Source organism: Sciurus vulgaris (genome assembly GCF_902686455.1).
Source record: "Sciurus vulgaris genome assembly, chromosome: 6".
Lineage (NCBI taxonomy): Eukaryota > Metazoa > Chordata > Mammalia > Rodentia > Sciuridae > Sciurus > Sciurus vulgaris.
Window position 1 is genome coordinate 135466133 of NC_136466.1, and position 16534 is coordinate 135482666.

Genomic DNA, 16534 nt, shown 5'->3' on the forward strand with positions numbered 1-16534 from the left:
GTTCTCCCCTAAGGTTATTCGGTTCCCTCTAGTTTGACTCTAAGAGTTGTTAAACAATCTTCATATTTTTGTCTTGTTTTCTGAGGTTACTCTCTTTCTGGAAAACTAACACACTAATTAACTGAAATAAAACTGCTTCCTGGTGCAATGGAGAATAAAAGCACCTACTGGCATTCTAATGTATTGGCCCATCTCCTGAGTTTGGCCAGTATAAAGCAGACCTGAAGTTTTGCCTACCTTTGTATCAACTGATGCAATTCATTTCTCTAATACCTTCATAGACAAGAGATAGCCTGAGGGAAAGTGGGAAAGCCTAAAAGATCTTGTCTTCATCAGTTTGCTGGCTTAACATTTCTCCTAAACCCCAAGCCAAACCAGGAAATTAAAAAACAAAACAAAACAAAAAAACAAAAAAACAAAAAACAGGCATTTTATCAATGGGAAGGTAAACCAAAACCAAGGCTGAAAATCTACAGACTAGGGTAAGGGAAAGACAAGGACATGGAGCCTGTATTTATGGGCAGTCTATCTTTGCAGCACGTCCTTGCAAATCTTGGCTCCAGAGAGCTTGTTTTCAATCCTCCTGAATTAAACATCCAATTCCCAGGAGGCTTATGTTTACTCTCCTAGGGGACCACCACAGCATAACTCAGGAAATTATAATTCAATGACCTGGCCATATTTCTCCTAAATCAAATGGCTGGTGGAAGAGGGTTGGAACCAACAGGCTGAACCAAACCCTGAACCACTCCTGACTCACAGACTGTCCTCTGATCAGGAAGTCAAAGGAACAAATAAACACTTTTTTTTGGTTACAATCTGTCTGAGTGAAATCCATTATTTCACAATTTGTAGAACAGGAATAAAACATTCATCTTCTCCTGAAATCGAACAGTGATTCAAGTGAATTTTTCACATTCGAACTACTTGATGTCATGTAATCACTTAAAACTTTACTTTCAAATGAGGAAGGAAAGCCATAAGGAATCTTCAGGGATCTGTTTACACATCACATCATTATATAAATGCTGAAGTACCAAAGAAATACTCTTCAGACACAGGGAAATAATACAACTGGATACTCATCAGAATCAAAAGAACTCCTGGAGTTGGCATTTCTTACCTGCCTCCAATCCCCAACTAATGTACAAATGGTCATCTCTTCTATTTCCGATCCTGTTTAATGAGATGGGGGTTCACCCCATTACCTGAGCTAGATACTAGTTACTTCATCTCTTCTCATATTTAACTTGTTGCATACAAAGTGATTCTATCTCAGCACTGTCTCTGGTATGTAATACCTCCTCCTACAATCCTAGCTCACTGTGTCTTCTCTTCTTTGGACTTTCTATAACTTTCCTCCAGGTAAAAGAAAATATTTATTTACTTCCAAAGATGCAGCCAGACAAGTCACAAACCTACTTACCCTTCAAAATCAGTGCTACTTTCAAACATCATGCCTTCCTGATTTTCTCCTTCTGAGGATCATCTTGGTATTCCCCACAACTTAGCATGGTATCTAATACACCCAGTTTTAAATACTTTATCAACAGAAGGAACAGAGACCCAGGACGGTGTTTTCAAACAGGAGTTTAGAAGGGGTGAGAACATGTCTTTCTGTTGAAAGTTTGCCTTTAAGGCTTCACAGGAGATGCTGCTCATGTCATCAGGTAAGAAAAGGTGTTTTGGATCAGGCTGGATGGAGAGACCCAAAGCACTGTAATCAGCAGAGGGATAGCTACAAGCATAAAAGGACAAAGTCTTATTTTCCTTTTCTTCAAAGTGATAACCATCCCCCAGACTTTAGAAAACCTGGTAGAAGATGACACAAACATGCAATTGTGATGTCCCTTTTTCTCTATGATACCTTCCTAAATGCAAATTGACTATTGAAATATAAAACATGGAACAGAATTAAAACTAAAGTGTTTTCTGAACACAAGTTATAATCTTTGTTGAGTTTCTCAAAATATACCACCTCCGGACATGCTCAGAAAACTAACCCTTCCCTCAAAGACAAACTTTGGAAACCCAAATTATATTTTGACAGTGGTCAGACAAGGAGGAAGGCCATAAAAGCCTTTTCCTAATAAGAATATTTTATAAGCTCCAGCACTAGAAAAATGTTTTACTTAGAGTAGAGAAGAGAAAACAAACAGAAAGAGGGAAGGAGCAGGGAATAAAATGTCTGCCTAAGGCAGTTCATTTATTTATGTCTAAAAATATAAAAGCAAGTTGCAGAGGGAAACCTAACTATCAGCCCTTTAATCAAAGTTAACAATAAGGGAATACTAACCAATAGTCCTGCAGATATTCCTGAAATAGAGGCTGGATTTTCATATGGTTTCCTCCAGGTTGTACATAATAAGAGCCTTTTTAATTTTCTTTGTCATTCAACCACGTATACAAGAAGATCACAATGCACCAATTTGGTAAAATTGGGCAGAGAGAGTAGGGTTGAAGATGTAATTCCATGGAAGTTTCTTGGTCACCACTTGGTATGTTTTAATCTTTAAATTCTAGGTGTTCCTGCTTTGATATATAAGCTTTCGCAAGAGCTCCCTAATCAATCAATCAATCATTCTCTTGTACACACACACACACACACACACTCACCTGGTATCAGAGAGTAAATTAAATCGCGCCTGAGATTGCCTTACATAACACATTCCCTGACCTTTGCTTAGTACTTCTTTTGGTGCTGCCAGCCAAAGTGAAGGCCAGGCCTGGACTGAAATTTCATGAGGTTATTATAACTGTGTTGGCCAGGTCAGCTGAGAAGAGGGCTGAGTATCAGAACTACCAGGCTACCACCTGGACAGATGGAAGATGGCCATAAGGAATCTGAATCTAATGTCATCTTTCCTCTAAAGAGTGTAAGAAAAAAAGTAGAAGTGCCCACCTGGGTGTCCCCTGGTGTCTCACTGAAGTATCCCAAGGGCCCAGAGTGCATTGCATTAAGTATTTTTTAAATGAAGGAATAAATGAACGAATGAATTCCAACACATTAATTTTGTTGGAAATCCTGGCATACTTAATTTTGCAAACATTTAACCATTTATTGTACCAGCAATGTGAAGTAGTTCACTAGAAACCTTTTAGTGTCTCCTCCATATTTACTATCCCCTAATTTCAACCCATCAAAGTCCTAGTCAAGAATTTTTTGGTCAATTAAGCAGGAGGACCTAGTACTTAGATAATGTGGATTTTGTTTCTTTTAAATTACTTTATAACAGCTCTCTCTCAAGAAAAAAAATCACAAATCATCTTAAGGTCAAAATACTAAACATTAATGAATTATATACATGAACAATACAGAAAACAAAGGACTGCTTCCTCTCCAGAATTTGTCATGGTCCTCGTAGCTGCTTACATGGTTAGAAGTCATGAGGATTCACACCGAGTGTAGACTCAGTGAGTTACAGTAGATGCAAGAGTGTGCGATGAACATTCCTGTGTTTGACCAAGTGTCCTGACCACACTGTTAACACAAGAAAGCTGTTCATGATCCATGATTGCTGCCAGAATTGGTAGGGAATTTTGCTGATTATGAGGCCCCTTCTGCCTGCTTAGCTTTCTTAAGTATACAATAAAACATTTTGTGACATTCAATACATGCAAACCCTTTGAAAATAAGAAACTCTCAAGGGCGGGGTGGGGGGAATCATTTGAATAGTTTAGTTAATAATGACTAGATTTAAAATTTTGCTGATTCTGAGTCGTGGTTCATGTGTTTTGAAATTATATGTCGGAGGAGTACAACCTGCCTGCCTCACAGATGCCTCTAAAGCACACTTCCAAAATGAAACTCATGGGTTCATAAACACCTCATATCCAGAGTTTGCATACAGTTCCCGATTCTCTTTTGGACTTGAGAAATGGCCTCCTAACACCTGGTTAAATCTCTCTCCGATCTATTCTTCACACATACACATATACATACACAAATCACACAAATGAGAAATAAAATTACCAGCAGGATATCCCTCTGAATGCAACACCTAACTGAATTTTCCTTGCTCTTTGGATTTATACTACAATCTGTAATGTGGTCTAACTAGTTCTTCCCAATATTCACTCTCCCCACTTTCAATAAGCAATAGAATCCGATGAAAGACATTTTCACAGCCAACATTGCAGTTAACTGTAGTCACATGATTAAGTCCCAGCTAGTAGGACATGAATAGAAGCATCATATGCATCTTTTAGGGAAATGAGTGCATCCCTCCACTTCCCTTTCTCCACTTCTGCTGGCTTGGATATTGATGGACTGGATCACTGAACACATGGATAAGGATGATCTAGACCAGTCAGCACTTCTGGAAGTTACTATGAAGATGAATACCAGATGACAGAGGCCAAAGACCAACAAGCTAATGGTTTTGTAACTAGGCAGCCTAGATCTTTATAGCTACTTTTGCAAAAGAAAGATCTGTTTCACCTCATTTTTCAGGCTGCAAAGAGGAGTGGTGTTATGGCTCAGATATGAGGTGTTCCCAAAAGTTCATGTGTGAGACAATGCAAGAATGTTCATAGGTGAAATAATTAGGTTATGAGAATTGGAACCAAATCAGTGGATTAATCAACTGATATATATTATCTGGGTGATAATTATAGGCAGGTAGGTTGTGGCTGAAGGAAGTATGTTACTGGGTGTGTGCCTTTGGGGTTTATAATTTGTCCTTGGTTAGCAGAGAGCTCTCTCTCTGCATCCTGGCTATCAAGCCCTGAGTTGCTTTCCTCTGATACACCCTTTTGCCATCATGTTCTACCTCACCTTGGGGCCAAAATATAGAGTTGTCTGACCATGGACTGAATCTCTGAACCATCAGTGAAAATAAACTTTTCCTTCTCTAAGTTGTTCTTGTTAGGTTTTTGATCATGGAGATAAAAACAAAACAAAACAAAACAAACAAACAAACAAACAAACAAAAAAAACCTGACTACAACAAAGAGGGAAAAAGTAACCACACAAGACTTACGTGAATACATAATCTGAAACTTTACCTTCGATGCCCTATAAAGGAAGAAAATGTACCCAAATGCATGAGACATTGTGATATGACTTTTTATGATCCTTAGAAGATGACTTTTCCTTTTCCAAAAGAGTTATAAATCATGTTAGTGTGCTGAAATCAGAAATATTTGGAACTATTTGAACTTGTGATTAGTTTTATTGGGAGATTATTGAGGTCCACAGAAGTAAGAATCCTTCTTTGATAGAAATATCATTTTGGTCTAGTAAAAACTAGGTGACATTTTGTTCCACCTTACCTCAACTCAAATTCCCCAAAAAAATAGGGGCTTTATCAAATAAAAATAATGGTTAGACTAAGATTAGGAAAGTGAAGGACCTCAAGAGAAAAATAACACATTCTGTATTATTTAATAAAATTTCTAAAAAAAAAAAAAAAGGAAAACAGAATCCATAGAAAAAGATGTCATTTTTGGTTTTTGATTTTTAACATTGATTTCTTAAGTGCCTGCCAAATATATAGCGCTATATATATATATATATATATATTTTTTTTTTTTCCCAAGAATTGTTGATTTAAGCAACTCTTTGTGACTCAAATGAAATCAGCCTGGCTTAGCTAATTTTAATTTATTAGATTGAGAATAAAGTTCCAATATCAAAAGGCAGATCTATAGGAAGTGCTTAAAATCAGACTTTGGGTAATTCTAAAACATATTCTACCAGCTTGAAGAGGTTGCAGTGGAGAGGAGAGGAAGCTTGAGGACATTACAAAATAACCCATGAAGGATCCATGGTGTATGGAAAGAAAGATACACATAGGATGGCTAGGCACAGCAGCAGAGATCTGGTAACTTTCAAAAAATGGCCTTTATGTGGAGTTATGTGGAAGTATTCTTCTCTTTGCCAACTGAAAGAGAATAAAACCCTCCAACTACCCCCAAACAGAAAGAAAGCAAACAAACAAAAACTATAAACACAACATTTAAGGTTCTATTAATTAATTTTCCATTATATGCTTGTTACCGCCCATTCAGAACACTTCTTTTCCATCTGTGAGTTCAACCTATTCCTAGGCTGAGAAACTAATGCAGATGCCAGACTGCTCTCCACATAAATGTTTAAATGCATGTATTGAAATGATCAGTTTCTTTTTTTTTTTTTTTTTTTTTTTTTTTTTTGCGGTACTGGGGATGGAACTCAGGGCCTTGTGCTTGCAAGGCAAGCACTCTACCAGCTGAGCTATCTCCCCAGCCCTGATCAGTTTCTTTAAATGAAAGTTTTTGATGCTTGTTTGTACATCTAGGTAGATCTCATATTTTCTTATTATGCTCTGACAGTCAGAAAAAAATTTATAGGTCACTGATAAAGACTGTTTCTGCTCTTTCAATGTTATAAATAGTTTCAATAAACATCTCTTGGGCTGTATTTCAATTTATGGCCTAATAGTTGATTCCAAGAAACAATGGTGCTGCATAAAAAGCTAGAACATTTATGTGACTTTTTCATAGGTATCACCCAATTACTTTCAAACTGTCCTAATTTAGACTTGGGTCAGACTAGTGAAAGACTTCGATTTCACTGTTATTTTATTAGTAAGATTTTTCTTTCTTCTCACTATTGGTAATTTAATAGATAAAATTGATTCACCATTGTTTTTATTTCTAATTATTAGAGAGTTAGTGAGACTGAATATTCTATAAAATATTTATTGTAAACTATCTATGTATTTCTTCCCATTTTTTCTGAATTACTTTCTTTGTTGGTGTTCCTGCCATATTTTTCTACTTTTTTATGCATATCTTTTTAAGGAAAGTTTATTCATAATTCTTTAGAGATGAGGGGACATCGGGAAGGGAAAAGTAGGAGAGAATACTTTAATCTGTTTGATTTTTGCCAAGCTGGCACCAGCCAGCCTTTAAGCTTTCCTCTTTCATTTGATTTTGAGACCAGTTTCCTGATAAGGTATATTAACCTTAAAAAAAAAAAATCTTTAAATAACCAATGCCAGAATTGCTAGCCAACATGGCACTGCAAGTTTATACTTTGAACTTATCTTCCTTTGTGCCAACACTGCAACAGTAGGTTTATTTTAGTTTTTAAAATTAAGAGAGCAGTACTGAAACATTTGAAAGAGCAGTTATGAGCCATGGAGGGCACACTAATTAGCTCCAACACACATCTGATGGGAGTTCCAAAATGAGGATTTATTTCAACTGCAAAGAAACAGAAAAGGTATTACTGATAATTTTACAAAAATAAAGAATGGATTGAAGCTCCAGGTTAAAAGCCTAATCACTGAAGAGTATAAATAAAAAGTAAATACCTCAGAAGGCATCGAGATACAGAAAAAAATTAAAAGGTATTTCAAGTATAGTCAAATTACCTATTAAGGAATTCAATAGACTGATAGGAGATTTTTCTCAGCAACAACAGATGTCAGAATATAAATGAAAAGCCTTAAAATGATGGAAAAATAGCCATCAATTCATAATTTAATACCCTACTAAACTATCACTAAAGACTAAGTAAATTAAGACAGTTTACATTTAAAGACTCACATTTAAATAATGGCTAAGGGAGATATTTTTGTAAGAAAACAGGAACTCTCTTAAATACATGATAGGATGCTTTCCTCTTACAAAAAGGAAAAGAAAAAGAAGACCAAAATCCCTCTTTCCTGACTATTCTAGTTATTTGTCCCTGAAGTTATTGACCCATTTCTGTATTTTCCACTAAATCTAAACTTCTTGGAAAAAAAGTTTCTCTACGCCTTTCTCACTTCCTCTTTGCCTAGTTCTTAAATTCATCCAAATCAGGATTTGTTTTCCACCTCTTAAGTGAAATAGCTTTGTTGTGACCATTAATTCTATGGTTCTTATTTATTTATTTATTTATTTTTGTGGTACCAGGACTTGAACTCAGGGGTGATTAACCACTGAGCAACACCCCCAGTCATTTTCATTTTTTATTTGAGATAGGGTCTCAGCTAAGTTGCAGAGGGCCTTGATAGGTTTCTGAGGCAGGGTTTAAATTTGCAATTCTACTACCTCAGCCCCTCAAGCTTCTAGGATTACAGGCATGGCCACTATACTTGGCTAGTGGTTAAGTTTTTAATCATCTTTGAACTGTCAATACAGTTGCTATAGTGTATCACTTCCTGCTCTTTGAAATACTATCTTAATTTTTTATCTTGGTCGCCATTCCTCACTAATTCTGCCATCTTACTGTCTCTCCTTTTTTGTTATGCTTCACTGTATCCTTTTCATTTTTCCAAACACTTTGCAATGAAGTAACCTCCAAGCATCATTCTCTTCCCCCTCTTGGGTGATCTCATTCAGTATCTTGACATTAATACCACATACATGATGATGTTGTCCAAATCAGCACTCCAGTCCAGACCTCTTACATGTACTATAGACTTGTGTATTCAATTGACTAATAATCCCCTTGGATGTATTGATAGGCATCTTACAAATCCTTAACCAAACTTTTGATTTTACTCTCCTAAGAGGCTCCTTCCACAGTCTTGGCCATTTCAGTAAACTTCACCCTCATCTTTTCATATTCTCAGACCTTTCCACCATTTTCTCACTCACATTTCATGACTAATATTCCATCAACTAATCCCCTCAGACTCTCCTTCAAATTCTATACAGAATATGATCACTACTTGCCATCTCTATCTTTATCTCCCTCATACAAGTCACCAACATTTCTTATCTGGATTATTTTATGAATTTCTTAATTGGCCTACCTGTTTATTACTTATCTTCAATACCCAAAATTATCTCAGTGCGACAAGATCATATCACTTCTTTGTTTAGTACCCTGTTACGGCATCCCATCTCCCTTAGAACAAATCAGGAAGTGCTTACCATGATCTCAAAGTCTTCTCTGACATTCCCCCACCTACTATCTCTGCCTCCATCTACCACCACATGCTCCAACAAAACTGGTCTCTTTGATGTTCCTTGAAGATCCCAAACAGAACATGCTGTCCCCTCTGCTTGGGATACTTTTATCCCAGACTTCCTTCAAGTATTCATTCAAATGTTACTTTATCTGTGACCTCTTTCCTAACAACTTGGATAAGCAGTAGCCTTTAGGCTACTTATTTTGCCCACAGCACTTATCTTTACTTGGCATATTATATATTTATTTGTTTGCTTGTTTTTTCTTCTTTTCTCTTACTACAATGTCTGTTATGTGAGTTCAGGGACTTTGTCTACTTTATTTACTGCTGTATTTCCAAACACCTACAAACCATAGAAAGCCAATAGGAGACATGCAATAAGTACTGACCAGTGCACAGACAAATAGAAAAAAGAAAGGTAAAAAATGATGGCTAATGCAACTAAATATTGCTTCTAAAAACAATATGAACCACATTTCCTGTTAACTAGAAAAAAATGGAAGTAAATTCTAGGCAATAAAACCAAGAAAAATAGTAGAGGCTATCTGCAAGGATAATTAAAATATGCTAAATGTTCTGCTTTGTTTGAGAGAAGGGTGAATAAAGCATATGCAGTAGGAACACTGACGTTGCCTGATAAGGAGTGGGCACGCCGAAAGGTACATGAGGTCATTCATGGGGTAAGCATTGGTTGTAGAATCCTTTTTTGAAAATTTATTTATTTATTTATTTTTATTTGTTCTAATTAGTTGTACATGACAATAGAATGCATTTGCATATTTTGATAGATCATATATAAATGGAATATAAGCCCTCATTTTTCTGATTATACATATTGTAGGATCACATTGGTTATGCAGTCATACATGTACATGAGGTAATAATGGGTTATAGAATTCTGCAGTCAGCAAGGGAGGGTGTCTCCACCAGGGGACTGAGTTGGGCACACCCATTGTAGAGTCCCCAAAGAAGCAGAGAAGTTGAACCTTATCATACTGCTTAGAAAAGTGATGTGCTTCCTATAATTTAGAAACAGGAAATTCGGGCTTATGCTCTGTGTATATTTTCAGTCTCAACAGGCAAAAAATGGAGAATCCTTATTCCTAGATAAATTCAGTCCCTGACTTAATATAGTTACACTTGCCATTTTTAACTTTATGATGTGTGAAAGTGATATGCATTCAATAGAAACCAAACTTCCAATTTTGCCCTTTGATCTTTTCCCAGGCTAGCAATGTGATACAATACTGAAGCAAGCCTGGGCAGGGAGCCTCAGCTCCTAGTCAGCCACACGATCACCAGGGCAAACAACTGACCCTCTGCTGTCCCTCACTGTGGGCTGGGCTGCTAAACTATGGTGCTCAGTAGGCAGATGTACTAAATGCATTTTCAACTTAACATTTTCCATTTATAATGGGTTTGACTGAATATAAGTACATAATATATCATAACATGTTGAGAAGCATCTATATTTAAAATAAATATAATAAATAATATTTGAAATTAAAGAAAATAAAAATCTTTGCATTTTTTATCTTCTTAAAGAGACATTTCTGAAAAATAATCAATTTCAGGCAATACCAAGAAAAAGCAAGCCTACCAAAATATGCTTTAGGACTTTCTGAAAGAGGGGTAGAGAGGGAGAGAAAAGATAAAGAGAAAATACAGAAACACATTTGGTTCAAGTCAGATTTAGATCAAGAAAGTAAGGCTACTTTAATATCAGAAAGATCTATCAATACAATCAACTGCAATAATATTTAAAAGAAGTATGTTTACTCTAACATGCTGAAAAACCATTATTTATAATCTAATACTTATGATCAACTCTTAATAAACTACAAATTGAAGTTTTCTTAATGTGATAAAAATATACCACCCCAAAACTTACTCTTAGCAGCACATTTTAAGTGAGACATTTGAAGCATTCTCATGATTATGCAGTACGAGATAACAATGCTCCATGTAAAGGTACAGAATTTACATGGTATGGCGCTTTGTAGGGATAGGAAAGTTGAAATCAAAGGAAGAGGGGAAGCATAGTCTGGCAAATATGAATGCACATACCAGTTCTTAGTATACAACAGAGGAGGATTACAAGCAATGGAAAAAGAATGAACTATTCAGTAAATGGTGTTGGGACAACTAATTTATCATATGGGAAAAACCAGATCCATGTTTTATACCACACATAAACATAAATAAACTCCTGATGAATTAAAGATCCATAGATTTAAGAAGAAACTTTCAGCAAATTACAATAATTTAGAGTACAGAAAAAGTTTATATATAATATGACCACAGAGGAGAAAGTGAGTTCTTAAGAAAGTCATGAAAAGTAGAGCAACAAAAATTTAATCATATCAAAATTTAAAAATTATCTGTTAAAATACGTTATGAACAAAATTAAAATGTAATCAGTAGGTGGGGGCAAATTTCTCAATATATATAACAGTTATATGTATGAAATATAAACTTATACATTAGAATACATACTAGATTGCATATGCATTTCTACACATCAATGAAAGAAGAACAGACAATAGTGTAGAAACAGACAAGGCAGAGGTAGAAAAATTCAAATGCCCTATAAAAAGTATATTCTCAACTTTATGAATAATCATCATGATGAAAATTAAAACAATGAGATAGTGACTCTCACCCACTGACTAGTAAATAATTAAATCTGATAATAATCGTGTGTTGGTAATGATCTGGAAAAGGAGTTCTCTCATGCTGCTGGTAGGAAAGCAAATTGGTATGACAACCTCCGAGAGCAACTTAGCAATATGTAACAGACATGGAAATGTACATATCTTATGACACAGTAAGACCCTTAATAAATACACCAGAAAAACTATCAAGTATCCTAAGGAGAATGAATAAGGGTGTGTATTTTAGCATCATTTGTTTTAGTTAAAAATCGAGTTAATTTGAATTTCAGTCAGTATGGCAATAGACATGTAATTCATAATATTTTCATAAAATAGAGTAATATATTAAAGTTTTTAAAAAATGAACTAGGGTTACATAACAAAAAGGGTAAATTTTTTTAAACAAAATATTTGGTAGGAAAAGTAGCCATTTCCAGATTATTGTATTATACATGTACAGTGAAATGAACATTTTACAATCCACAAAAATTTTTTTACATGCTTACATACATAGTAAAAGTAAAAAAAGTATTAAACAGGGTGAAACCAATACCAGTATATGAGAGTTGTTTCCTCTGGGATTGTAGAGGAAGGTAAAATGGGGGACTTCAAAGTTTTCTGTATGATTTTTGATTATATTTTATGTATTCACTTGGGTAACAGTGAATACATAAAACATAGTACATGGTTATTTATTGAAGCATCCTTTGTACACTAAAAATAATGGCACTACAAAACAAAATAAGAGTGACAAATCTATACCCAGAGTCAGGAATAAGAAGTGCCTAAAAACTACACAGACAAAAAGAGAGAGGTTCTGATAGCTTTCCACACGCAGTTCATATGTCCCTGTACCCATCCTCAGGGGGTGAGCTAGAATGGTTGCTCAGGGGAGTTACAGTCACAGAAGCCATGACTCCCACCCATATCCCCCATCTCCACCCCAAGAGTCCACAGTGGACCCCACAAGATTTATTGTTGTATGACTAGAAACTTTGCTTAGTTTTTAGGCTGAGGAACATTTCTTCATAGATTCCAGAGCAAAGCCACAGAGTGAAACTTCTAAGAAGAAATATGTGATGTTGCATAGGCTGGATACCATCACAAGGGTTCCCAGAGGTCTGGTGCCAGTAGAGTCTGATTAATGCAAAAAAGTTGTTTTTCTCACTAGCCTAGAAGCATGCTAATTTAAGTGCATAAGTATGCTAGTGAAAAGTTCTGATTTAGACATGATGATTTAAAAAGTGTTTATCAATCTCTCTTCCCTGCAAGAGAAATAGACAAATAGACAGACAAGATCTTGATGAACTGAATGAGAAAGTCATGTTTAGTCATCTTGAATTGCAACAAATAGCTAGCAAAGGGCTAGCAAATGCCCGATGAAACAAGGACCAAAACATATTTTACAAACTACAGTGTGGTTCAGCTGGTTGAAGAACATCAAATTTAATACAGTAATCATAAAAGGCAGTACAAGGCAGAATCATTGGAAAGGACATACCAATCCCGAGTGAACTTCATACATTTGTGGTCACCTGAAGTTCCTACAGGCAAACGAGACAGAAACCCACACCAACTACCTCCGATTATAGAGAATATACTGGTGAAACTCACAAGCAATTTTCTTTCTCTGCTACTGATATCTGGTATTATTTAAGAATTAATTCAGAAGCTCTTGGTGAGACTTCCTTAGAAACAGAATCAACGTCTTAAATGATTTTTATTATTCCAACAGACATCCATTTGTATTTCATTTCCCTTGTATATTTATTTTGCATAATAGTACTATCCTCATAGTACTATCCTTTGTATATTTTCTGGAGCCCAGCAAAGCACCTTCAACTGCTTATCAAGAAACCCTCTATTTAGTTCTCTTTGAAAAAGGTGGGAAAAAGACCAAAAGTAGTTGCCATAGTTTGTGCCAACAATCTATCTCTAAATATATGGCACATCTTGAGCAGAACTGGCACAAATTGAATGTTAAAAAGAGTCCAGCATTAGTAGTACTTTCCACAGCTCCAACTGAGGTGTATTGGTTATCTAGAAAATTTTTAAAAGTCCTGTTACTTTTTCCCTCTAAAAGGGTAACAGCTTTTTGTTGAGTTCTGATGTGGTCCTCATTTCAAATCAAAAAGGCAAAGTAGGCAGGTAGCTAAGAACATCATAGTTGCCACTCCGAGTTATAACCATGGCTCATTTTGCTCCTTCGGTTAAAGCGGTAATGAAAGTTTTTTTAAGACAGTGTGGATGTTTTCTTCCATGATGACAATTTTAGAGGTAAAGGACCCCTGTTCACTCATCATTTGACTGAGTCTTTCTCATGAGCCTTGGATTTTGTCTATTACTATTCCTAAAATTGAATTGCCACATGCAATTTTTCTTCTTCCACCAAAAATTTAATTTAGTTGTGTTGTAGCCAGTGTTCAAAGGTGATTTAATATTTTTACTCCCTGTCTCCACCTCCCAAACAAATGTTAACTCTGGGTTGAAGGATATGTTAATTAATTTTGATTGTGGCAATCATTTATAATATTTACATATATCAAATGATCACACTGAATGCTTTGAACATATACAACTTTAATCTGCCAAACACCTCTATAAAGTTGAGCAAAGAGTTTTGTAAAAGTAAAAAAAAAAAGTGATTCATCTTTAAATTATACCCTTTCAATTACTATTTCTGTTCTAGAAGAAGTTTGCTCTATTTATTGTTAGTGCTAATTCTGCATTTAATTTATTTCAGGTGAAGAAGATGGGGCCAGTGTAAGAAAGCCAGGGAATGATGATTAAGAGTCCCTCCTAGGTAGTGATGGAATATTTAAAATCAGATCCTATATTGTAGGACTTGCAAGAATGACAAGAGTAAAATGTACTTCACAAATCTGACTTGGAGAAATAGGGCATTTCTCTTATAGAGGGAAACCCTCTGAAGCCTCAACCAAGCCAACTTAAGTAATCTAAGAAAGAATTAAGCTATGTCTATGATCACAGTTTTCAGTTATACATGGTTTTTGATATCTAGTTCATGCATAATGTCAAGCAGACTTGGCCAGGTTCACCTTTGGGATTCTCTCATCTGTGCAACTGAAAAAAAAAAGTGGGAAATGCTCAAAGCAGCCCGTAATATTTGACATGACAGATAATGATGAGAGGGCCAGGATTTTAACAATGTAAATTTGAACATGTAGATATATGGCTTACTTGTATTTGTCATCTGACTGTGATCTACAGCATCATGAGATACTGTTCCTAATTCCACAGATAAGGCCATCCAGACTGAATTCCATTGCAATAAGCCTCAACTGAATTGTTCTATTTAACTTGCTTTGTAAACAGATACTACAGTTTTGAAAGACACTAATCTGTGAAAAGATTTTGCTGTAATCATATAAAGAGTGGATTTATCTCTCTACCCATTTTCAGGACTACTGCCAGAGTCCTGGTTGGTGCTCCTGTTTTTCATCTAAAAATCTCTTCCTTCTCATTCCTTATGTCCCAGAGGGAAATACAGCTAAGACTTTAGAAGCAAGACCTCATATTTTTCTCTTCTATATTTTGCATAATGTCTGGAAAATTATAGGCTCTGATAAAATGTTGCTGTTTTTTCCACTCCAGTAAACAAAGCCTTGGTTGAATAGATATAGCCAACCTCCTTGCCACAAGGTGCACCATCTTTATGACTCTTCTAAAACAAGATAAATAATCTTCAGAGTGAGAAAAGTTGCCCAACCAGCAATCATAATGGGACCAAATCTTGGCACATGAGAACAGTGTTGATTGGACTCTTTTCAGGATCAACTGGGAGTGGTATATCAAGACCAGAAGTATTATATTTACCACTGTATTTACACAAAAACATTAATGATTTCAAAATAAGCAAAACATATCAGTCTTACTGCTAAATATATGCTGATCACCATAGCTAATATCATTGCCAGAGAGAAAAAAGTGGTAAAAATGAAAAAGACTAATCAACCAAAACTGAATGTGTCTGTATTCACATAGTCACTTTTAACCTTCAAATGGAAAGATAGTATTTCAACAGACTGCTGAAAATGGAAAATGGCTGTGACATTCCTTCTGGTATGTATAACATGCATAAATGTGTTACATAATGGTGAGAAAAAAATGTTTGATATATGAATGTTTTTTTTCTAGTGTCGACAGAAATTTGGCAGACAGCATTCACCACCCCTTACACACAAAGTGGCTCAATCAACCACTGGCCTTTTTCTTACAAATCTGGTAATCTGTGTCTCTTTAATAGAGTAATGAAAAGGATGTTTTCCTGTGTGCAATACAAAAGTATGGAACAATGGAGTGTTTACTTTGGCACAGGAACTTTGCACAAAGGTCCTGTCCATGTTCCTCCATTATAAAATCCTACTAATAAATTAATAACACCCAAAAGTCCAGCTGAGAAGAACCATGATTTTAGCCTTTCTATTTGGCCAAAATCTTTAATTTGGCAGAATGCAACAGGCTTTTAAAAATTATTTTAAATTAGCCAACAGAATTCATGAAAATGCCAAAAACTTTTCACCCCAAACTATTTCCAGAGATTGACTGTCTGTTCCAATTATTGATATAAACTACGTAATCACATTTATATAATTAGTACTCTCAACCCAAGTCACATCTTTTCTAAAACAAGAAGTGAATTTTTTCCTCTTCTTTCATAAATAGGTTTTCACAGCAAAGCAAAACAAAATAAATTGAGCGAAAATCAGCCTAAGTATGAAAAATATGTGCCAAGAGTGTCTTCGATGCTTTTTAAATAGATAAGTTCTTTGGCAGAAGAAAATCATTAACAATAGAAACTCCGTGAGTTTTTAAAAATGTGTCAGAAACACTTTAGAGACAATCTACAGCATAAATAGCTTTACAAACCTGAAGCAAAATTCTAAATTACACCTGGAAGCCAGTGCATTAGATGCCTCAAAGACCTAGAATAAAAAAACAGGAATTCAGTCCTGAAAAAGATACTGG

General features: G+C 35.4%; 1 protein-coding gene across 3 annotated transcripts in view; it reads right to left on the reverse strand.

The window, feature by feature from the left end:
* GHR (growth hormone receptor) overlaps positions 1-16534 on the reverse strand; it is a 261672-nt gene that overhangs the window by 160318 nt on the left and 84820 nt on the right. The window contains exon 1 of one of the 3 annotated variants that reach the window (XM_079145072.1): positions 2297-2943. The exons of the other annotated variants lie outside the window; for them this stretch is intronic. The gene's annotated coding sequence lies outside the window, so the exon portion shown is untranslated. Of the gene's footprint in view, positions 1-2296; positions 2944-16534 lie in introns of those variants that run through there. 3 annotated transcript variants of the gene reach the window in all.